The sequence below is a fragment of the Saimiri boliviensis genome, chromosome 2 (assembly GCF_048565385.1).
Source record: "Saimiri boliviensis isolate mSaiBol1 chromosome 2, mSaiBol1.pri, whole genome shotgun sequence".
Lineage (NCBI taxonomy): Eukaryota > Metazoa > Chordata > Mammalia > Primates > Cebidae > Saimiri > Saimiri boliviensis.
Window position 1 is genome coordinate 126774928 of NC_133450.1, and position 25252 is coordinate 126800179.

The 25252-nt window shown below is 43.5% G+C and overlaps 1 protein-coding gene across 1 annotated transcript in view; it reads right to left on the reverse strand.

The window, feature by feature from the left end:
* Positions 1-25252, reverse strand: part of MAPK6 (mitogen-activated protein kinase 6) — a 92732-nt gene that overhangs the window by 67088 nt on the left and 392 nt on the right. The window contains exon 2 of the mRNA XM_074394236.1: positions 23636-23750. The gene's annotated coding sequence lies outside the window, so the exon portion shown is untranslated. The remainder of the gene's footprint in view (positions 1-23635; positions 23751-25252) is intronic.

Sequence of the window (25252 nt, forward strand, 5' to 3'; positions counted from 1 at the left end):
ACTCTGGGAGGCCAAGGCAGGTAGATCACTTCAGGTTAGGAGTTGGAGACCAGCCTGGTCAACATGGTGAAATCCTGTCTCTACTAAAAATTCAAAAATTAGCTGGGTGTGGTGTGGCATGCCTGTAATCCTAGCTACTTGGGAAGCTGAGACAGGAGAATCACTTGAACCCAGGAGGCAGAGGTTACAGTGAGCCAAGATCATGCCACTGCACTCCATCCTGGGTGACAAAGCAAGACTCTGTCTCAAAAAAAAAAAAAAAAAACACAACAACAAAACCAACAAATTGCCTGGCATGGTTGCTCACACCTGTAATCCCAGCACTCTGGGAGGCTCAGGCAGGAGGATCACTTGAGGTTAGAAGTTCCAGATCAGCCTGGGCAACACAGAGAGACTGTGTCACTATAAAAAACTAAAAAACATAGTCAGGTTCACTGGCACATACCTATACTCCTAGCTACTGACGCAGGAAGATCATTTGAGCCCAGAAGTTCCAGGCTGCAGTGAGCTATGCTCATGCCACTGCACTCCAGCCTGAGAAATAGAGTGACACTTTGTCAAGGAGAAGGAGGAGGCTGGGCACAGTGGCTCATGCCTGTAGTCCCAGCACTTTGGGAGGCCCAGGTGGGCGGATTGCTTGAGGCCAAGAGTTTGAGACCAGCCTGGTCAATATGGGGAAACCCCATTTATACTAAAAATACAAAAATTAGCTGGGCATGGTGGCACATGCCTGTAATCTCTGCTATTTGGGAGGCTGAGGCAGAAGAATCGCCTGAATTCAGGAGGTAAAGTTTGCAGTGAGCTGAGATTGTGTCATTGCACTCCAGCCTGGGCAACAGAATAAGTCTCTGTCTCAAAAAATAATTAAAAGTAAAATAAAAAATAAAAGGGGAATATTTCCACCAGGGGAAACAGCCAAAGTCTCGAATTACTAGCAAAAGCTGCCATCTGGGCAATAACTCTACCAATCCAGAGACAAGCAGGCTAGAAGTAGACCAACAACGTTGATTGGGGTACTGACTCTGGTCATCAGAAGGAGTTAGGTCTTCTTCTGTTATACAATAAGGAAGAATGTTTCAATCTTCCTTATCTGACAATAAGCCCTTGCCTTGTTATGAAGGTAAATGAATAACACAGCAACTCTGGTCTTAGAAAGGCCTGGTGACCAGGAACTTGGACCTTTCTGAGATGGGAATCTAAATCATTTCCCCAGGTAAATTACCAAGGTTGAGAGAGGTAGTAGCTAAGGATGAGAGGAATTTAGAAAGCCTGTAATTTTTTTTTTTTTTTGAGACCGAGCATCACTCTGTTGCCCAGACTGGAGTGTAGTGGTGTGATCTCAGCTCACTGCCACCTCTGCCTCCTGGGTTCCAGCGATCCTCTTGCCTCAGCCTTTTGAGTAGCTGGGATTATAGGCATGCGCCACCATGCCTGGCTAATTTTAATATTTTTAGTATAGATGGGATTTCACCTATGTAGGCCAAGCTGGTCTTGAATTCCTGACCTCAAGAGATCTGCTCACCTCGGCCTCCCGCAGTGCTGGGATTACAGGCATGAGCCACTGCACCCAGCCTAGACAGCCTGCAAGTTTTTATTGTGGCCCCAGGACCAGCTATAGCAGAGGCAGCTATAGTTTGTCCTACAAATCTTCCTTTTCTACGTTTCCCCAAGGAGAAAGGCCTAACAGAAATCTTGCAGGAGTTACTGCTCAAACATATGTGAAGAAGTGGATGTGAAGGCAGCACAAGAATGAACATGAAAATGAAGCCACTTAGCTTCCCTTTATGGAAGGACTTGTTGTCCCCTCTACTTGGAGTACTGCCAGCAGACAGCAATCAGTCATCAACTCCTACAGCTGCAGAAAGCAACCTCACCCAAGCTCATGCCCTTTCGGAGACAGTCCATATCCAGTGGCCGATCAAGGTATAATATGAAAATCTAGCCCTTTCAGGCTGGTTTGGGACAGTGCCCAAGGGTCACTGTAGCTCCAGGGCTCCTCATGAGGTCAGTTGAGGCTGCCGGGCCTTCCTTACCTACAGTTTACTTTTCCTTCTGTCTAAGCCTGCTTCCTGCTCTGCCCTGGCACAGGTGTCGATCTCAAATACACTCCCTAACAAACATCCTGGACACTAAACTCTGACTCAGAGACTTCTTGCAAAGCTTAAACTTTGAAAATGTGCCATCATGCCCCAATACTTCAGTTTTTCTTACTAATAAGAATATTTTTCTAGCATAATCATCACAAGCAGCAATGTTCAGAAATGATGGTTGTATTTAGTTGTTATGGCTCTTCAGTCTTCTTTAATCTTGAATGGTTCCTTAGACTCTTTTACTTCCAGGACTTTGATGCTTTTCTAGATTACAGGCCATTTATTATTTTTTTTAGACAGACTCTTGCACTGTTGCCCAGGCTGGAGTGCAGTGGTGTGAACTCAGCTCACCACAACTTCTGCCTCCCGGGTCCAAGTGATTCTCCTGCCTCAGCTTCCCAAGAAGCTGGGATTACAGGCATGTGCCATCACACCCAGCTAATTTTTCGTATTTTTAGTAGAGACAGGGTTTCACTATGGTGGCCAGGCTGGTCTTGAACTCCTGACCTCATGATCGACCACCTCGGCCTCCCAAAGTCCTGGGATTACAGGTGTGAGCCACTGCACCAGCCCAGGCAATTTATTTCTACAGAATGTCTTTCTATGTAGGCTTGTCTGATGTTTCATCATGATTAGATTCATGCATCTGTGGTGGAACAATCAGAGAAGTGATGCTGTGTTCTTCCAATAGCATGATGTCAATTTGTCTCATCATTGGTGTGGCTAATTTTGATCACTTGAATAAGATGCTATCTTCCAGACTTTTCTACCGTAAAGTTACTCTTTTCTCTTTGTAATTAAGTATTTTGTGAGGAATACTTGAAGCTATGTAAATATTCTATTTCTCACCAAACTTCTCAGTTAAAAAAATCTTTTTTAGATACAGGGTATCTGTTGCCCAGGCTGGAGTACCGTAGCATGATCATGGCTCACTGCAGTGATAATCATGATGAAATCTTAGACAAACCTAAATTGAAAGACATTATATAAAAATAAATGACCTGTAATCTACTCTCAAGCTCCTGGGTTCAAGCAATCCTCTGTCTCAGACTCTGGTATGAGAGCCACCATGTCCGGCATCTGCCTCAGCCCTGGAATCAGCCATTCTCCAAGGGGCCCTGGTTCCTTTTGGTGGAGAATGGTATTTAGAAACCAAGCGCTGGCTGGGTATGGTGGCTCATGCCTGTAATCCCAGCACTTTGGGAAGCTGAGGTCAGGAGTTCGAGACCAGCCTGACCAACATGGAGAAACCCCCATCTCTATTACAAATACAAAATTAGCTGGATGTGGTGTCACATGCCTATAATCCCAACTACTTGGGAGGCTGAGGCAGGAGAATCGCTTGAACCCAGAAGGCAGAGATTGCAGTGAGCCAAGATTGCGCCATTGTACTCCAACCTAGGCAACAAGAGCAAAACTCCGTCTCAAAAAAATAAATAAATAAAAATAAAGAAATCAAGAGCTAAGCTGGGCATGGCGGTCCTGTAATCTCAGCTACTTGGGAAACAGAGGCAGAGGATTCCTTTGGGCCAGCAGTTTGAGACCAGCCTGGCCAACGTAGTGAGACCTCATCTCAAAAAAAGAAAAAGAGAAGAAAAATCAAGATCTCGGCATTACATGTGCTCACTGCTATTAGGTGTCACTGTTCTCAGGCCCTTTTTACAGACAGAGCTAGGGAATATATGAAATATATGTATGGGTACACTTATGTGTGAGCACTTGTATATCTAAACTTTTACACATACACACATTTACATCTATATTTATTTCTACATCTATGTATACATAATTAAAATTATGAGTTTACACTAATAGCTTTCTAATCCAACACCAAATAGTTCTTCTAGTTTTTTCAGTTTCCATATATGTAACTCCATTTCTACTAGTGAGAAACTAGATTCCTATTACCCTTATTATGATGACTTATTTAATCAGTCCTTTCACATGTAAACAATCTCCTTTGTCTGTGACATTGTAAGGTATATATTTTGATCTTCATTTGCAGTTCCTGATGTAGAGCTCCTAAAACCCTTCTAACTTCCTGAACAATAGTGGTGCTAGCATAATCTTTTATTCTAATATTTGGTCTTTGACCTTGGTTTCTGACTCAGCGCTCCCAACATTTGTGTAATTTCCTGAGTGATGGGTGCATATGATATAGAGCTCTTCCATCCCTTGGAATTTCCTGTCATTGGCACATCTTTTTTTCTAATGAGGTAATTCTTGGCATGTTCCTGAATAGCCTCAGAATGGGGGCTGGTTGCCAGGGGAACCAACTATGTGATTGGAGGCTTAGAAATTTTACCCCCTTTCCCCCCACCAACCATGGACCTCCAGTGAGGGGAGAGAGGCTGAAGGTTGAGCTGATCACCAAAGACCAATGATCAAATCAGTCATGCATGCCTACATAATGAAGCCCCCATAAAAACCCAAAGGGACAGGGTTTGGAGAGCCTCCAGGTAACTCAACATGTGGAGGTTCCTGGAGGGAGGCACTCCTAGAGGTGGCATGAAAGTCCTATACCTCTTCTTCCACGCCTCGCCCTATGCACCTCCTCCATCTGACTGTTCATCTGTATTCTTTGTAATATTCTTTACGATCGATGGGTAAACATAAGTAAAAATCATTTCCCTGTGTCTTTAAGCCACTCTAGCAAACTAACTGAGCCCAAGGAGGGTGTCATGGGAACCCCACTGGTGGGTCAAAAGTACAGGTCAGAACCTGGGACTTGTGATTGGCATCTAAAATGGGAGACAACCAGGCGCGGTGGCTCACGCCTGTAATCCCACCACTTTGGGAGGCTGAGGTCGGCAGATCACTTGAGCCCGGGAGTTCAAGACCAGCCTGGGCAACATGGCAAAACCCTACCTCTATAAAAAATACCAAAAACTAGCCAATCATGGTCGTGTGCTCCAGTAGTCCCAGCTAATCAGTAGTCTGAGGTGGGAGGATCACTTGAGCCCAGGATGTTGAGGCTGCCGTCAGCAATGATCGCACCACTGCACTCTAGCCTAGGTGATGGAGCAAGACAAGACCCTGTCTCAATCAATCAATCAATAAAAACTTAGTTGCCTCGAATTTTCTACCGAACTTTTTCCTATACAAAGATACTTCAAATGTCCTAAAGCCAATAAACTCAGATCTCAGTATGAATGGATTATTCATTTTTCCTCAAATAACGCTCCAAGCTGTTCTACCCCCATGCCAGAGTCTCCTACCTGGCCCATCCTCCCATTACCTCTCCAAAGGTCCTTTGACCTGCATATTGTTCAAGTCACACTTCAGATGCTGTGTTCTCCCTAAAGCCTCTGCTGATGTAAGCAACCCTGGACTCTCAGAGAACTGTGTATGTACCTGTGACATAGCATTTTCTGATTTATATTCTAATTACCATTCCTAGGAACAGAGAAACTAATTCCCTGGAGACTGGTACCATTTCTTCTTCACCTCTTCACTCCGTGTAGGCCTTGCACATAGCAGAGGCTCTAAATACATTTGTGGAGTTACGTAATAAAGGCTTATATACTTTGTATTAATTTCTCTTTATGTGATACACTTTCCAGAACAATTCAGCTTCCTAGTAGTCCTTTCTGGCATGAGACCTAAATTTTCTTCATGATAGAAGAGAAAGGTGTTTACTTTTCTTTTGTAAAAGACAGGAAAGTGAAGACGTCTGTCTTTTTTCCAACATGATGCCGTGGGTTATGTTAGTACCAAGAGATACAATCTACTCTCAACATAAACTCTTATTTGCCTATGTAAGCCTATATTTGTATCCTGCCCAAATCATACACCAACCTAACTTTTAAAGTTATGAAATATTGACATTTCACTACAATATATGCATTACTTTGCATATTCAATGCAAACATATTTTTATCTACAGAGAGATGACCCTTATTTCTCACTGCCCATAGCAATTATGTAACTATAGTAGGAGACCAACATGCTTCTTTTGTGTTGGTTTTAGCATGGATTTGCATAATCCGTTCCAAAGTTGGGCATTATCAAAAATCCAGGCTACTTTGTTGTTATTTTTTTCTCTATTAACTCTTTAGTGCAAAAGGAATCATTAGACAGTAAACAATGACTCAGAAGTATCTTCTAACTTCTTTGTATCTTTCTCACAAGTCTATAGCACACCACAGATGTACAATGAATGATTTCACCAAATTAGTTTTAGAGTGCTTCACTTGTTTACGCTGTTCTTATTAATCTTGCTGTATTGCCGGGCACGGTGGCTCAAGCCTGTAATCCCAGCACTTAGGGAGGCCGAGGCGGGTGGATTACGAGGTCAAGAGATCGAGACCATCCTGGTCAATATGGTGAAACCCCGTCTTTACTAAAAATACAAAAAATCAGCTGGGCATGGTGGCGCGTGCCTATAATCCCAGCTACTCAGGAGGCTGAGGCAGGAGAATTGCCTGAACCCAGGAGGCGGAGGTTGCAGCGAGCCGAGATCACGCCATTGCACTCCAGCCTGGGTAACAAGCGAAACTCCGTCTCAAAAAAAAAAATCTTGCTGTGTTTAGTAGCCAAAACAATGGACTTTTGACTTTGGGTTTCTTTTTGTTTGTTTTGTTTTGAGATGGAATTTTGCTAATGTTGCCCAGGCTGGAGTGCAATGGTGCGATCTCGGCTCACTGAAACCTCCACCTCCTGGGTTTAAGGGATTCTTCTGCCTCAGCCTCCCAAATAGCTGAGATTACAGGCATGTGGTAGCACACCCAGCTAATTTTGTTGTATTTTTAGTAGAGACAGGGGTTTCTCCATGTTGATCAGGCTGGACTCGAAATAACTCCCGACCTCAGGTGATCCACCTCCCCTGGCCTCCCAAAGTGCTGGGATTACAGGCGTGAGCCACCTCGCCCGGACTAATTTTTGTATTTTTAGCAGAGACAAGGTTTCACCGTGTTGGTCAGGCTGGTCTTGAACTCCTGACTTCAAGTGATCCACCTGCCTTGACCTCCCAACGTATTGGGATTATAGGCATGAGCCACGGTGCCTGGCCTGAATAGGTAGATTTTAAAGGAAGGCATCTGAACAAAGGGGAGGAGTTTAAATTTTATTCTTGGGCAAGTGGAAATTTGGTTAAGAATTCCCTCCTCAGTTTTTTGTTTTTTTTTTTTGAGACAGCGTTTTGCTCTTGTTGCTGAGGCTGACGTGCAATGGTGCAATCTTGGCTCACCAAAACCTCTGCCTCCGCTTCAGCCTCCTGAGTAGCTAGGATTACAGGCATGCGCTACCATGTTCAGCTAATTTTTGTACTCTGAGTAGAGACGGGATTTCTCCATATTGGTCAGGCTGGTCTCGAACTCCTGAACTCCAGGTGATCCACCACAGGAGATCCACCCGCCTGGTCTCCCAGAGTGTTGGGATTACAGGCAAGAGCCACGGCGCCTGGCCTGATTCTTTTTCCATTATAAAAGTAATCTAGAGTTTTCTTAAAACATTTCAGAAACATAAAAATTAGAATGCAAAATCCCCCCATAATCCCCACTACTACTCCCAGAGAAAAGCTTTGCTAACAATTTGAAATATTCCAGATTTTTCTGTGCATATGATAATACATTTTTATAAATATTACAGCAGTGGAATCATGCTGGTAAATACTCTTTTGCAACCTGCCATTAAAGACTTTGAGCAAAACGAAGATATAAGCCATATTTTAAGATGATTATCTTTTGGCAATATGCATAGATGTCCCTAATCCTTTCTAATTACATTATGAGCTGTATTGAGAAGAGAAATGACAACAAAGAGAGTAAAGGGCTGCCTTAATAGTCTGAGCAGGGGCAGGGGGCTGAAAAATAAATAAAAAAATAAAAAAATTTAAAAAAATAGCCTGGGCAAAAATAAGAGTAGGGGCTATGACAGCAGCTGATGGAGTTGGGGATTGAGAAATTTTTTTTATTATTTCAAGATCTTGGGCCACATAAATAAAAACAGAATTCCCCCTTTTACCTTCGAGAGGGAAAAATATAAAAGATTCCACTCATCCATATTTTAAGATAGTCATATGCTCTAATTGTGGTACTAGCAGCCGAAAATGGAAGAAATTGCTTCCTAAGCAGTGACGGCAGGGCTAAGACAGTATTTTGTATATAATGATGTCTTTTTTGATTATAAAAGCATTACATGATTATTAAAGGATTTGTAGAAAACATGGAAAAAGGCCGGGCGCGGTGGCTCACGCCTATAATCCCAGCACTTTGGGAGGCCGAGGCAGGTGGATCACGAGGTCAAGAGATCGAGACCATCCTGGTCAACATGGTGAAACCCCGTCTCTACTAAAAATACAAAAAATTAGCTGGGCATGGGGATGCGTGCCTGTAATCCCAGCTACTCAGGAGGCTGAGGCAGGAGAATTGCCTGAACCCAGAAGCCGGAGGTTGCGGTGAGCCGAGATCGCGCCATTGCACTCCAGCCTGGGCAAAAAGAGAGAAACTCCGTCTCAAAAAAACAAAAAGAAAACATGGAAAATAGGCCGGGCCTGGTGGCTCACGCCTGTAATCCTAGCACTTCCGGAGGCCGAGGAGGGGCGGATCACCTGAGGTCAGGAGTTCAAGACTGGCCTGACCAACACGGTGAAACCCCGTCTCTACTAAAATACAAAAATTAGCCGGGCATGATGGTGGGTACCTGTAATCCCAGCTACTCAGTAGCCTGAGACAGAAGAAACACTTGAACCTGGGAGACAGTGGTTGCAGTGAGCCAAGATCAAGCCATTGTACTCCAGCCTGGGTGGCTGAGTGAGACTCTGTCTCTAATTAAATACATAAATAAATGAATTAATTAATCACCCAAAATTCTGTCATTCAGCTGCAAACACCAGGTACATTTTGGCTTATTTCCTTTCAGACATTTTCCTGTGCAACTGTATGAACATACACATACTTTTAAAAAATGAGGTGGGGGCTGGGTGTGGTGGGTGGTTCAAGCCTGCAATCCCAGCACTTTGGGAGGCTGAGGCGGGAGGATCACGAGGTCAGGAGTTCCAGACCAGTCTGACCAACATGGTGAAACCCCATCTCTACTAAAAATACAAAAAGTTAGCTGGGCGTGATGTTCCATGCCTGTAATCCCAGCTACTCGGGAGGCTGAGGCAAGAGAATCGCTTGAACCCAAGAGGCAGAGGTTGCCGTGAGCAGAGATCGCGCCATTGCACTCCAGCCTGGGTAACAAGAGCAAAACTCGGTCTCAAAAAAAAAAAAAAACTGAGGCTGTGAGCAGTGGCTCACCCCTGTAATTCCACCACTTTGGGAGGCCAAGGCAGGTGGATCACGAGGGTAGGAGGGTGGGACCATCTTGGCCATCATTTTGAAACCTTGCCTCTACTAAAAATACAAAAGTTAGCTGGGCGTGGTGGCACGTGTCTGTAATCTGGAGGCTGAGGCAGGAGAATCACTTGAACCAGGGAGTCAGAGGTTGCAGTGAGCCGAGACTGTACCACTGCACTCCAGCCTGGTGACAGAGTGAGACTCCGTCTCAAAAAAAAAAAAAAAAAAAAAAGAAATGACTCTGATACTGGATTGGATTTAAAAAAAAAAAAGGATTGGGAAAATCCAAAATACAGCTTTGTGACTAATATGGTTTGGTTCTGTGTCCCCACCCAAATCTCATGTTGAATTGTAATTCTCAATGTTGGTGGGGACCTGATAGGAGGTGATTGCATCATGGGGGTGGATTTTCTTCTTGCTGTTCTCTTGACAATGAGTAAGTTCTCACAAAATCTAGTTGTTTAAAATATGTACACTTCCCCTTTCACTCTTTCTCCTTTTCCATCATGATCTTAAGTTTCCTGAGGCCTCCCAGTCATGCTTCCTGTATACCCTGCAGAACTGTGAGTCAATTAAACTTCTTTTCCTCATAAATTACCCAGTTTCAGAGAGTTTTTTTTTTTTTTTTTTTTTTTTGAGACAGAGTTTCGCTCTTGTTACCCAGGCTGGAGTGCAATGGCGCGATCTCGGCTCACCGCAACCTCCACCTCCTGGGTTCAGGCAATTCTCCTGCCTTAGCCTCCTGAGTAGCTGGGGTTACAGGCACACACCACCATGTCCAGCTAATTTTTTGTATTTTTAGTAGAGACGGGGTTTCACCACATTGACCAGGATGATCTCGATCTCTTGACCTTGTGATTCACCCGCCTTGGCCTCCCAAAGTGCTGGGATTACAGGCATGAGCCACCGCGCCCAGCTACAGGTAGTTCTTTATAACAGTGTAAGAACAGACGAAAACAGTGACATACCTTTTTTTTTTTTTTGGGACAGAGTCTCACTCTGTCACCCAGGCTGGAGTACAGTGGTGTGATCTCGGCTCACTGCAACATCTACCTCCCAGGTTCAAGCAGTTCTCCTGCCTCAGCGTCCCAAGTAGCTGGGATTACAGGCATGCCCCAACACACCCAGCTAATTTTTGTATTTTTAGTAGAGATGGGGTTGTGCCATCTAGGCCAAGCTGGTCTCAAACTTCTGACCTCGAGTGAATTGCCCACCTTGGCCTCCCAAAGTGTTGGGATTGCAGGGGTGAGCCACCATGCCTGGCCATGACATACAATATTTTATTTTATTTATTAGAGATGGAGTCTGCCTCTGTCACCCAGGCTGGAGTGCATTTGCGTGATCATGGCTCATGGTAGCCTGGAATACCTGGGCTAAAGCACTCCTGCTGCCTCAGCCTCCTGAGTAGTTGGGACTACAGGCGCATGCCACTATGCCCAGCTAATTAAAAAAAAATTTTGTAGAGATGGGGCCTCACTATCTTGCCCAGTATGGTCTAGAACTTCTGGGTGCAAGTGATCCTCCCACTTCGTCCTTCTAAAGTGTGAGCCACCACACCCAGCTAACAATTTTTGCCTGGCAATAGGTTATAAGCATCTTCCCATGACTTTACCCAGTCTTTTAAAAATCTTTGTTTTTTTTCAGTGGGTATTTCATTCTTCTTATTGATTATAATAGTGATACAATTTCATTTCAAAATGCAAAACAAAAAAAGAAAACAAACTCACAGAAGTATATAAAATGGAACCTGGCAGTCTTCCCATAATCTCACCTCCTGGAGGCGTAGAGCTGTGCTGCAGCCAGCCTGCACTGGTGCATCTAAGCTGACTGAGTACATCTCTTCCCAGGCGTGTACAGTAACTATATATTGACAGCTTAAAATCAGCCATGGCAGGAATATTTACACCAGTGAAATTGGGAAACATCATGTATCAGGGCTTTTCTCTTTTTCCCTGGAAAACTGGTGGTTTAGCTTTTACTAGCACATCACTGTACACATCTTCCTAGACATTTTCTTCATATTTAAATACTTGTTTCTGAAAACATAGAAAATACCCAGTTTCCTAACTGGCTTTGGTAATTCAACAATATATGATGCTCCTTTCTTCAATACATGTTGATCAAACTAATTCTTTTTAATTGCTACTTAGTATTCCACTATGTAACTACATCATTATAATTTATTTAGACAATTCTCTGTTGATGAATGTTTTGATTGGTTTCAATTTCTGGCTATTATAAACAAAGTTTTAGTGAATTATATTCATATATTTGCATATCTATCAAATTATTTTCTTAAGATAAATTTCTAGACATGGAATTTTTTTTAAAGACGGTATCTTGCTCTTTCATCCAGACTGGAGTGAGGTAGCATAATCATAGCTCACTGCAGTCTCAAACTTTGACATGAAAATATTTATTCAAAGAGTAAGCTATTTACAGTTTAGATAGATAATACCGAATTGCCCTTTCAAAAGACTGTCTTCTTCTTATTAATAATAAGAATGATTAAAATCTAAAATCTTGCTCTGTCACCCAGGCTGGAGTGCAGTGGTATGATCACAGCTCACTGCATCCTCAACCTCCCAGATTCAAGTGGTCCTCCCACCTCGGCCTCCAGAGTAGCTGGGACTACAGGCACGTGCCATGCCAGCTAATTTTTTTTTTTTTTTTTGACACAAAGTCTTGCTCTATCACCCAGGCTAGAGTGCTGTGGCATGATCTCAGCTCTAGGCAACCTCCACCTCCCGGGATTCAAGCAATTCTCCTGCCTCAGCCTCCTGAGTAGCTGGGATTACAGGCGCCTGCCACTGCGGCCGGCTAATTTTTGTATTTTTAGTAGAGACGGGGTTTTACCATGTTGGCCAGGCTGGTCTCAAACTCCTGACCTTGTGATCTACCTGCCTCCGCCTCCCAAAGTGCTCAGATTACGGGCATGAGCCATCACGCCCAGCCTGTTGTCCTATTTTTATACTCTCATCACTAGTATATGAAAATGCCCTGACAATAAGATTTAAATGATCATATAGGATTCTAGTTCATAGATGTCTGATAGTTAGAGTGATTCGCTCCTGTGTTGTCTCCAGTATTTTTTATTGCTATAAATAGTACTATAATAAACACCCTTGTTATCTTCATGTGGATTTGTTTTCCTGAGATAAATTCTTCCATATGCAATTTCAGAGTCAAAGGTAAGTTTTTTTTAATGATATTTTGATAGATACTATCAGCTTCAGGTCAATATTTAGAAGTTAAAGTTGTTTTTAAGAATTTACTTGATGTTAATCAAAAAAAATTTCTAAAGGTTAATAACTGTTTTTGCCAATAGAGATTTATGACTCTGGGATATTTTTAGGCTTTTTTCCTATTAGTTACTTCTTCTTGGCATCTTAGGCCCAGGAGTCTACCCTATTTCCCTAACCACATTTTGATTCTGTGTTAAGTAGCAGATAAAGTGTACAAGTATTTTTGCACATCTGAATGTTAAACTTATCCATACATCACTATGAATCATCACTAACCTAAAATGTCACACCCATTTAAAGAAAGGAATTAATCCTGCCTGTCATTTCCTCAGTGAGTAAGGAAATAATTGCAGTCAAGGAAGTTAAATCTTCCCTGGACTCTTTAGGGAAATTTCTTCTTATGGAGCCCAAGGAAACTTCAAAAAATCTCCATAAAAGGTAACAGTTACTTTACATAAATTAGTTACTTTATCAGCAGATACATACAAATCAGAGTGCCTATAGTTGAAAAATATTTCGTTAGTGTTTTCTAGTCTTAAAAATAGTGCTTTGGCTTTTTTTTTTTTTTTAACTTGGGAAAAATGTGAAAACAAATGAATAAACACTGCCTCATTTTATCATAAGAAGTGTTCTGATTACTATCTAAAGATAGTATTCTTCTAATCTTCTCTTCTCTCCTTAAGACCTCCTTCACCACCACCACATACATGACAATGTCTTGCTAAAGAAAAATTAGTTAAGTGTATGGGTGGGTGGGTGGCTGTGTGCGTGTGCGTGCGTGCGTGCGTGCGTGCGTGTGTGTAAACCTCATTGGACATATGATTGAGATCTCTTCAGAGTATGCCATCACCATCTTGTGGCCTTTTGCCATATTACTGTTAAGGATTTTCATACTGCAAGGCTTTTTTGCCATTGCAAGCATGAAATTCATCATTACCTCCTCTTGGTAGTCCTCTGTGGGTGAGATGAAATATACTGAGGGCCAGATACAGCCTGCATGCCAGCAGTCTCCACCCACCGAAGAGACAGTATCTCTACACTCATACACTCACGCTGTGTTCTCACAGGATTCTAAAAAATCCAGTTGAATAGGAAATCCAGTGAAGAGATCTAATCAGAGCAGTTTTGCTGTAGAGTGAAATTTTCAGTTTTGCTTTGTGTTTGAGCCGCATCTGTCCTAGTGGTTCCTTTCTATTTGTAAAATTTTGGTTGGCAGGGAAGTCTACATTTCCTGATGTTTCTCTCTGTTTCTTTGTGCTGTTGGGATGTTTTCACATTTTTGTTCCAATATTTCCCCACCTCGATACTATTTTATTACGTGCTTTAAAAAATTATTTTTCCATCCCCTTCTCTCACTGGATGTTTCTTCCTTTCCCTTGGTCTTCTTAATCTATTTTTTCCGTCGTTTCTCTCCTTCCTTATACCTCTCATTTTCAGTTTCTTTGATATCTTTGCTGCATATCGTTTTTCTTATTCAGCTTCCTCTACTAACACCCACAGCACCCTCCCTACCCCGTCCTCCTTTCTTTGTTCCTTCTGATTCTTCTCCCCAGTAGTTGTTCCTGCTCTGGCACTGAGTACACTAACCTCATCCTGCCTGCTGCAAAGGTCTTTTCAGGACATGGCTCTCTGGTAACCCTCAAGCTTCCGGAAGGAGCTTAAAGACTACCTATTCCAGGAAGCGGGTTCCTAAACCCAACCCTATATTTAAGAGCAAAGGTTTCAAAAGGACAAACTTTGCTTGTCCTAAGAAATAATTTCTGACTCATTACCTTTATTCTGTTCTTTTTTCTTCATGTAAGTCTGAGTTTTCATGGGAGGTATACTGGAACCTTTTCGAAGCTTAAATTTACATGACCAAACTCTCATTTGCATAGGGAGTAATTTATATACTAGTGCTTTGGAGATGACACTTGAATCTTACAAAAGCAAGTTAGATTAATGATAGTGGAAGAAAGAGGTTCAGGAAGGAGGTTTGCTATCATTTTAGAAAACAGCTTAAATTTAATTATGGGAAGTATGTTTTCCGTCTTTTTCTGGATATACCCTGCAAATGCTTCCATGAGGTAATCAGCTCTATATTCAAATAGCTTTTGTGGCCGGGCATGGTGGCTCACACCTGAAATCCCAACACTCTGGGAGGCTGAGGCGGGCAGATCACCGAGATCAGTTCAAGGCTAACCTGGCCAACACAGTGAAACCCCGTATCTACTAAAAATATAAAAATTAGCTGGGCATGGTGGTGTGTGTCTGTAGTCCCAGCTACTTGGGAGGCTGAGGCAGGAGAGTCACTTGAACCCAGGAGGTGAAGCTTGCAGTGAGCCAAGATGGCAACATTGTACTCCAGCCTGGGCAACAGACTCCATCCAAAAAAAAAAAAAAAACAACAGCTTTTGTAATTCCAACTGGGTAAACAGCTCCAAAATACTTGAGGCAACTAATGTGATTCACAGTTTATTATGTATTATGCATTTCCCACCATGGATTATGAAAATATTATAACATGAGCTATTGTTTATTAGCCTAAGAACCCCAGACTTACTCATTCTTCAGGCTCAGAAGACCTCTATTGTCATACAATCCTAGATACCAAACTAGTAAGAAAAATGTAGTTGAACAAATGATATACTACCTAAACAAAGGGTTTTTTTCTGTGTATTCTAAAATGAATACATGTTCATTGTGGAAATTCTAGAAAATATTAAAATTAACAACAACAAAAAAAATCAGCCTCCAGAGTTAACTAAACACTACTGACATTTTGGTGTCCCCATTTTCTTTCTTTCTTTTTTTTTTGAGATGGAGTTTTGTTCTTGCTGCCCAGGCTGGAGTGTAACAGTGCGGTCTTAGCTCACTGCAACTTCCATTTCCCAGGTTCAAGCAATTCTCCTGCCTCAGCCTCCCAAGTAACTGGGATTACAGGTGCCCACCACCACATTCAGCTAATTTTTGTATTTTTAGTAGAGATGGGGTTTCACTATGTTGGCCAGGCTGGTCTTGAACTACTGACATCAGGTGATCCACCTGCCTCGGCCTCCCAAAGTTTTGGGATCATAGGCATAAGCCACCATGCCCGGCCCTTCTACTTCTACTTTTGATTGTAATTTTCAATATACTGGTTTGGTACAAAATTCAAAACGTGAAAAGTGAAGTTTTTCTCCTTCACCTCTCCTCCAGTTCCCTAGCTCCTCCTCTTGGAGGCAAGTGCTGGGTCTAGCTTCTGATGCAGTTTTCCAGAGGTAGTCTCTTTGTTTGCATGCTACACACACACACACATATTTGAATTTTTTTACTTTTTATTTTTTTTTGGAGACAGGGTCTCACTTTGTCACCCAGGCTGGAGTACAGTGGTACAATCTCTCCCTCACTACAGCCTTGAGCTCCTCGGCTCAAGTGATCCTCCCACCTCAGTCTCCCAAGTAGCTGGGACTACAGGCGGGCATTACCACACCCAGCTAATTTTTGTATTTTTTGTAGTGTTGGGTTTCACCATGTTTCCCCAAGTTGGTCTCAAACTCCTGAGCTCAAGTTATCCTCCCACCTTGGCCTCCCAAAGTGCTGGGATTACAGGCATGAGCTACCATACCCGGCCTGTATTTAAATTTTAATGGTGGCTTTATATACATAATACTCAGAATGGTTTTCCCCCTCCTTACCCATGTATCTTGGAAATAAAATATTCTTTACCAAAATTATTAGTGTGTGGTGTTATGTTTTAAAAGTTAAATACTACTGCCGGGCGCGGTGGCTCAAGCCTGTAATCCCAGCACTTTGGGAGGCCGAGGCGGGTGAATCACGAGGTCGAGAGATCGAGACCATCCTGGTCAACATGGTGAAACCCCGTCTCTACTAAAAATACAAAACATTAGCTGGGCATGGTGGTGCGTGCCTGTAATCCCAGCTACTCAGGAGGCTGAGGCAGGAGAATTGCCTGAACCCGGGAGGCGGAGGTTGCGGTGAGCCGAGATCGCGCCATTGCACTCCAGCCTGGGTAACAAGAGCGAAACTCCGTCACAAAAAATAAATAAATAAATAAATAAAAGTCAAATACTACTACTAAACTGAAAATATGTTTATGTTATTATGCCTGAGCAAGTCTTCTTAGCTGTGTAGCTTAGGGCAAAGTCTCTTAGCTTCCCTGTTCTTCCTTTAAATTCCTTCCTTCCTCTTTCTTTCCTCCTTTCCCTTTTCTTTCTTTCTCTCCTTTCTCCCATCCTCCCTTCTTTCTTTTCTTTCCCTCCCTCCCTACCTTCTCACCTTCCCTCCCTCCTTCCCTCTCTTCTTCCCTTCCTTCTTTCCTCTTTCTTTCTTTTTTTTTTTTAATGCTGAGATGGAGTCTCACTCTGTCGCCCAGGCTGGAGTGCAGTGGCGTGATCTCAGCTCACTGAAACCTCCGCCTCCTGGGTTCAAGAGGTTCCCCTGCCTCAGCCTCCCAAGTAGCTGGGATCACAGGCGCCTGCTACAACACCCGGCTAATTTTTGTATTTTTGGTAGAGACGAGGTTTCGCCGTGTTGGCTAGGATGTCTCAACCTCTTGACCTTGTGATCCACCCACCTCTGCCTCCCAAAGTGCTGGGATTACAGGCGAGAGCCATCAGTGCCCAGCCTTTTTTTCTTTTTTTTTTTTCTTTTTTCTTAGCAAGGTCTCACTCTATCACCCAGGCTGGAGTCCAGTGGCATGATCATGGCTTACTGCAGACTTGACTTCCCAGGCTCAAACGATCCTCATGCCTCAGCCTCCCAAGTAGCTAGGACTAGCTGGGACTACAGGGGTGAGCCACCATGCCCTGCTAATTTTTCTGTTTTTTGCAGAGACCAGGTTTCACTATGTTGCTCAGGCTGGTCTCGAACTCCTGGACTAAAATGATCTGCCTACCTTGGCCTCCCAAAGTGTTGACATTACAGTTATGAGCCACTGTGCCTGGCCCCTTCAAATTCTTGACAAGTAAAATGGGAGGAAAGTAATTGAATCTACGTTACAGGGTTGTTGTGAAAATTGAATAAGTTAGTTCTAGTTCACAATTCCTTTTCCAAGATGCTGAAATCCAAAAATCTCTGAAATTGTTTTCTTTTAAAAAATGTTTTTCTTTTTATTTTTAAAAAGAGGTTAAGCCGGGCGCGGTGGCTCAAGCCTGTAATCCCAGCACTTTGGGAGGCTGAGGCGGGTGGATCACGAGGTCAAGAGATCGAGACCATCCCGGTCAACATAGTGAAACCCCGTCTCAACTAAAAATACAAAAAATTAGCTGGGCATGGTGGCACGTGCCTGTAATCCCAGCCACTCAGGAGGCTGAGGCAGGAGAATTGCCTGAACCCAGGAGGCGGAGGTTGCGGTGAGCCGAGATCGAGCGATTGCAATCCAGCCTGGGTAACAAGAGCAAAACTCCGTCTCAAAAAAACAACAACAACAACAACAACAACAACAACAACAAAAAAAAAAAAAAAAAAAAAAAAAGAGGTTAAAAGGTATCTCCCCCAAAAAACACTGAAATTGAGAGTTCTTTCATAACTCATTTTGGTGGCAAATGCTGATCCAAACTGATCTAAACCTATTTAAAGTTCATCACTCTTAGTTTGACTTTTCATACATTTTACCATAGAAATTTTATTTTCCTTATAGGATGCTGGTCAGACTCTGCTGGGTGTGGTAAGTAATAGAGTTTACATACTGTATTACCTTTCTGAAATCTGGAAAAAAATTTGAATTTTAAAACACATATGGCTCCAGGGGTTTTGAGTAAAGGGCTATGGATGTGTATATAAAAAGCCACTTGGGGCCGGGTCTGGTGGCTCATGCCTGTAATCCCAGCACTTTGGGAGGCCAAGGCAGGTGGATCACGAGGTCAGGAGTTCAAGACCAACCTGGCCAAGATGGTAAAACCCCATCTCTACTAAAAATACAAAAAAATTAGCCAGGTGTGGTGGTAGGTGCCTCTAATCCTAGCTACTTGGGAGGCTGAGGAAGAGAACTGCTTGAACCCAGGAGGGAGAGGTTGCAGTGAGGCGAGATCACACCACTGCACTCCAGCCTGGGCGACAGAGTGAGACTCTATCTCAAAAAAAAAAAAAAAAAAAAAAAAAAAAAAAAAAGGATTCAAACCATTCTCTAGCCTCACCCACCCAAGTAGCTGGGACTACAAGGGTGTGCCACCATGCCTGCCTATTTTTTTTTATTTGTTTAGTAAAGATGGGGTTTCACCATGTTGGCCAAGCTGGTCTTGAACTCCTGACCTCAAGTAATCTGCTTGCCTCAGCCTCCCAAAGATGGGAGACTCTGTTTCTACAAAAAATTAAAAAGTAAATTAGCCAGAAGTGACAGTGCACACCTACATTTCCAGCTACTCAGGAAAGAAACCTTTGCTGACTAGCCTCCATCTACACTGATCATTTTCTGGTTTTCAGTTTTTAGCCCCTCTACATAGTTTATAATTAACTTTTTTTTTTTTTTTTTTTTGAGACGGAGTTTCGCTCTTGTTACCCAGGCTGGAGTGCAATGGCGCGATCTCGGCTCACCGCAACCTCCGCCTCCTGGGTTCAGGCAATTCTCCTGTCTCAGCCTCCTGAGTAGCTGGGATTACAGGCACGTGCCACCATGCCCAGCTAATTTTTTTGTATCTTTGGTAGAGACGGGGTTTCACCATGTTGACCAGGATGGTCTCGATCTCTCGACCTTGTGATCCACCCGCCTCGGCCTCCCAAAGTGCTGGGATTACAGGCTTGAGCCGCCGTGCCCGGCCTTATAATTAACTTATTATTATTATTATTTTTTAATGGAGTCTCCCTCTGTTGCCCAGGCTGGAGTGCAGTGGTATGCTTGGTATGCTCTCAGCTCACTGCAACCTCCACCTCCTGGGTTCAAGCAATTCTCCTGCCTCAGCCTCCTGAGTAGCTGGGACTACAGGTACATGCCACTACACCTCGCTAATTTTTTATTTTTAGTAGAGATGGGGTTTCACCATGTTGTCCAGGCTGTTCTTGAACTCCTGACCTCCGGTGATCCACCGACCTCAGGTGATCCACCCGCCTCAGCCTCCCAAGTACTGGGATTACAGGCATGAGCCACCATTCCTCACCATAATTAACTTCTAAAATTGAAATTCTTTAGATGTTTTAGAATATTTGTTTGATTTTCCCCAAACTCTTTCATATGAAAATAGTGCAGCTGGGTGAAGTGGCTCATGCCTGTAATCCCAGCACTTTGGGAGGCCAAAGCAGGCAGATCACCTGAGGTCAGGAGTCTGAGAGCAGCCTCACCAACATGCAGAAACCTCGTCTCTACTAAAAATACAAAATTAGCCGGACATGGTGGAGCATGCCTGTAATCCCAGCCACTTGGGAGGCTGAGGCAGGAGAATCGCTTGAACCCAGGAGGCGGAGGTTGCAGTGAGCCGAGATCGCACCATTGCACTCTGGACTGGGCAACAATAGTGAAACTCCGTCGCAAAAAAAGAAAAAGAAAATAGTAAAATAGTGCCTGACCCAGGTGCAGTACTGCCTGGGCCAGGTGCAGTGGCTCCTGTCTGTGGTCTCAGCACTCTGAGGAGGCCAAGGTGGGAGGACAGCTTGAGCCCAGGAGTTTGAGACCAGCCTGAGCAACATAGAGAAACCTTCTTTCTACAAATAGTTTTTTTAAAAGGCCAGGTATAGTGGTTTACACCTGTAATCCAAGCACTTTGTAAGGCCAAGGTGGGCAGGTCAAGAGATTGAGACCATCCTGGCCTCTACTAAAAATACAAAAATTAGCTGGGCATGGTGGCGCACACCTGTAGTCCCAGCTACTTGGGAGGCTGAAAGCAGGAGAATCACTTGAACCCAGGAGGCAGAGGTTGCAGTGAGCTGAGATTGCACCACTGCACTCCAGCCTGGCGACAGAGCAAGACTCCACCTCAAAAAACAAAGACAAGAAATAAAAAAAAATGGCCAGGTTTAGGCCAGGCGCAGTTGCTCAAGCCTGTAATCCCAGCACTTTGGGAGGCCGAGGCGGGTGGATCAGGAGGTCAAGAGATCAAGACCATCCTGGTCAACATGGTGAAACCCCATCTCTACTAAAAATACAAAAAATTAGCTGGGCATGGTGGTGCGTGCCTGTAATCCCAGCTGCTCAGGAGGCTGAGGCAGGAGAATTGCGTGAACCCAGGAAGCAGAGGTTGCGGTGACCCAAGATCACACCATTGCACTCCAGCCTGGGTAACAAGAGCGAAACTCAGTCTCAAAAAAAAAAAAAAATGGCCAGGTTTGGTGGCATGGATCTGTGGCCCCACGTACTTGGGAGACTGAGGCAGGAGGGTTGTCTGAGCCTGAGATGTCAAGGCTGCAGTGAGCTGTGACTACACACTCCAGCCTGCACAACAAAGTGAGACCCTGTTTAAAAAAAAAAAAAAAATAGCACACACACACACACACACACACACACACACACTACCTCAAACCAAAACCAAAACATAGCGCCTGACACAAGCTATTTTATTTGTTATCTGCCATTATTATCAACTCAGCCACATAATGTACTGTGTATCACTTTGTTTTTCTTGGAGTTAATGTCTTGGTTTTCTATTTGTTTAGTTTTAATGTGTCAATTACAAATTTCTTACATATCCAATTACAGAAACATAAAATTTTAAAATACTTAAACATGGCCAGGTGCAGAGGCTCATGCCTATAATCCCTTCATAATCCTAGTTGGTCTTTAGAAGGTAACAGGTTGATCTGATTCTCCTGCCTCAGCCTCCCAAGAAGCTACGATTATAGGCATGCACCCCAATACTCAGCTAATTATTGTATTTTTAGTAGAAGGGATTTCACAATTTTGGCCAGGATGGTCTCAATCTCCTGACCTCATGATTTGCCTGTCTCAGCCTCCCAAAGTGCTGGGATTACAGGGGTGAGCCACCCTGTAACAATGCCTGGCTGCATTGTTTATTTTTTTATTTTTTTATTTTTTTTTGAGATGGATTTTCACTCTTGTTACCCAGCTGGAGTGCAATGGCGCGATCTCGGCTCACCGCAACCTCCGCCTCCTGGGTTCAGGCAATTCTCCTGCCTCAGCCTCCTGAGTAGCTGGGATTACAGGGACGCGCCACCATGCCCAGCTAATTTTTTTTTGTATTTTTAGTAGAGACGGGGTTTCACCATGTTGACCAGGATGGTCTCGATCTCTTGACCTTGTGATCCACCCGCCTCGGCCTCCCAAAGTGCTAGGATTACAGGCTTGAGCCACTGCGCCCGGCCTTACATTGTTATTTTTTTTAATTACCTTGTAAAAATCTTTGGAATGACACATTAATTGTATTGTGTTATGTACTAAACCTCATTGAATCTTTGTTCTTTGGGTTCTGTGGTGTCTCAAAAAATATTATTCTAGGCCGGGCGCAGTGGCTCAAGCCTGTAATCCCAGCACTTTGGGAGGCCGAGGCGGGTGGATCACAAGGTCAAGAGATTGAGGCCATCTTGGTCAACATGGTGAAACCCCGTCTCTACTAAAAATACAAAAAAAAATTAGCTGGGCATGGTGGCGCGTGCCTGTAATCCCAGCTACTGAGGAGGCTGAGGCAGGAGAATTGCCTGAGCCCAGGAGGCGGAGGTTGCGGTGAGCCGAGATCGCGCCATTGCACTCCAGCCTGGGTAACAAGAGCGAAACTCCGTCTCAGAAAAAATAAAAATAAAAAAAAAAAAATTATTCTGAGAATCCATCTCTACCTTACCTTATGAAGGCAGAGCCTGAGGCAAAAGAGATGACCTTTCAAAAACTGAAAAAACAAAGAAGGTAAAGCCACTCCGGAATTGTTTTATTTAATCACACAGCGAATAGACGAAATTCTTGGCCCTGGCACGGTGGCTCACGTCTGTAATCCCAGCACTTTGGGAGGCCATGGCAGGTGGATCACTTGAGGTCAGGAGTTCGAGACCAGCCTGGCCAACATGGTGAAACCTGTCTTTACTAAAAACACAAAAATTAGCTGAGCATGGTGGTGCACACCTGTAATCCCAGCTACTCGGGAGGCTGAGGCAGGAGAATCACTTGAACCCAGGAGGCGGAGATGGCAGTGAGCCATGGTCATGTCATTGCACCCCAGTCTGAGTAACAGAGCAAGACTCTGTCTTGGGGGAAAAAAAAAATTATCCATTCCTGGAAACAAATGGCAAGATCATCTTTCACAGTTAAATCAGTTAAACACAAACCAAATAGGATGAAATTCTGCATCTCTGGGAGTAAATGAAGTTATTTAGCACTCTAAACTTCAATCAAGTGGGGTGTATGGCTCACACCTATAATTCCCATACTTTGGGAGGCCAAGACAAAGATCACTTGAGACCAGGAATTCAAGACCAGTCTAGGCAACAAAGTGGGACCTTGTTTCAATTTTTTAAAAGGTTTTTAAAAAAGTATTTAAAATAAAATAAACTTCAATCAAAGTGATAACTTCAGGCAAGAAATACTGCAAAATGATTGTGACTGATTTAGCTTAAGTCCAATCTCAGGTATTATATCCTGTATGAAGAAAAGCAATGAGTAGAGGTGAAATGGTCAGCACAAAGTGTAGTCAAAATAAGGCTGGGCATGGTGGTTCATGCCTGTAATTCCACCACTTTGGGAGGCTGAGGCTCAAGGATCACCTGAGGTTAGGAGTTTCAGACCAGCCTGACTAACATAGCGAAATCCTATCTCTACCAAAAATACAAAAATTAACCGGGCAGGGTGGAGCATGCCTGTAATCCCAGCTACTCTGGGAAGGCTGAGGCTGGAGAATCACTTGAACCCAGGAGGCGGAGATTGCAGTGAGCCAAGATCACGCCACTGTACTGCAGCCTGGGCAACCAGAGTGAAACCGTTTCAAAAAAAAAAGTATAGCCAAAACATAAACAAAAAAAAATCTGCCCAAGAGCCAGAAGTTATTTGTTTTATACTATTAATGTGGGAAAAACAGACTCATTCTGCTAGCCAGGAATATGGACATGGTGATTCAGCAGACCAAGATGTAATTCAATTTATTAAGACTTAGCCAGGCACTGTAGCTCATACCTGTAATCCCGTCTTAGGAGGCCGAGGCAGGAGGATCTCTTGAGGCCAGAAGTTTGAAGCTGCAGTGAACTATGATGTGACCACTGCACTCCAGCCTGGGCGTCAAAGTGAGACACTGTATCAAAATGAAATAAATTTAATCAACATACTTTTCAAGGATAGTACTCTAAGGGAAAATGAAACTGAGGCCTGGTGCAATGGCTCATGCCTGTAATCCCAGCACTTTGAAAGCCTGGGATGGATGGATCACCTAAGTCAGGAGTTTGAGACCAGGTTGGCCAACATGGTGAATCCCCCTCTCTACTGAAAATACAAAAATTAGCTGCGCGTGATGGCAGGTGCCTGTAATCCCAGCTACACTGGAGGCTGAGGCAGAAGAACTGCTTGAACCTGGGAGGTGGAAGTTGCAGTGAGCCCAGATCATGCCATTGCACTCCAGCCTGAACAACTCTCAAAAGTAAAAAAAAAAATCTCACCTCTTAATACCATCACAATGGCAATGAAATTTCTACATGAGTTGTGGAGAGGACATTCAAACCACAGTAGGAAGGAAAATCTATGATGTTTGAGAATCACTACTTAAAAGTTGGGGTTGGATGGAGACTCTTTCAGGGGATCTGAGAGAACCTCCCTTTTCCAATTACAAATATATTTATTCAAGACCAGATTTTCTTCATGTGCTTCAACATTTCTCAACAGATTGTAGAAACAGGTATGAGAATTCAGACGTCTTCTTTTAAGATAAAATAATCTTCTTTTAAGACATTAAGGCCGGGCGCGGTGGCTCAAGCCTGTAAACCCAGCACTTTGGGAGGCCGAGGCGGGTGGATCACGAGGTCAAGAGATCAAGACCATCCTGGTCAACATGGTGAAACCCCGTCTCTACTAAAAATACAAAAAATTAGCTGGGCATGGTGGCGCGTGCCTGTAATCCCAGCTACTCAGGAGGCTGAGGCAGGAGAATTGCCTGAACCCAAGAGGCGGAGGTTGCGGTGAGCCGAGATCGCGCCATTGCACTCCAGCCTGGGTAACAAGAGCAAAACTCCGTCTCAAAAAAAAAAAAAAAAAAAAAAAAAAGAAGACATTAAAGATGTTTTCAAAACTAAAACAATTCCACTCTTCTAAACATATAGATATTTCCTTTTGAGACGGAGTCTCACTCTGCTGCGCAGTCTATATGTCTTATAGGTGATGCTTGCTGTCAGAAATCATACTTTGAATGTCAAGTGTGGGGGGGTGATTTTAAAGATTTTTTTTTTTTTTTTTTTTTTTTTTTTTGAGACGTTGTCTCGCTCTTGTCGCCAAGGCTGGAGTGCAATGGCAGGATATTGGTTCATTGCACCATCCGCCTCCCGAGTTTCAAGTGATTCTCCTGCCTCAGCCTCCCAAGTAGCTGGGATTACAGACATGTGCCACCATGCCTGGCTAATTTTTGTATTTTTAGTAGAGATTGGGTTTCACCATGTTGGCCAGGCTGGTCTCGAACTCCTGATCGCAGGTGATCTTCCTGCCTCGGCCTCCCAAAGTGCTGGGATTACACGCGTGAGCCATCGGCCCGGTCTAAATATTTTTTAGAAAAAAATGGCCATTTAAAGCTTTAAAAAGCTATTTGTTAAT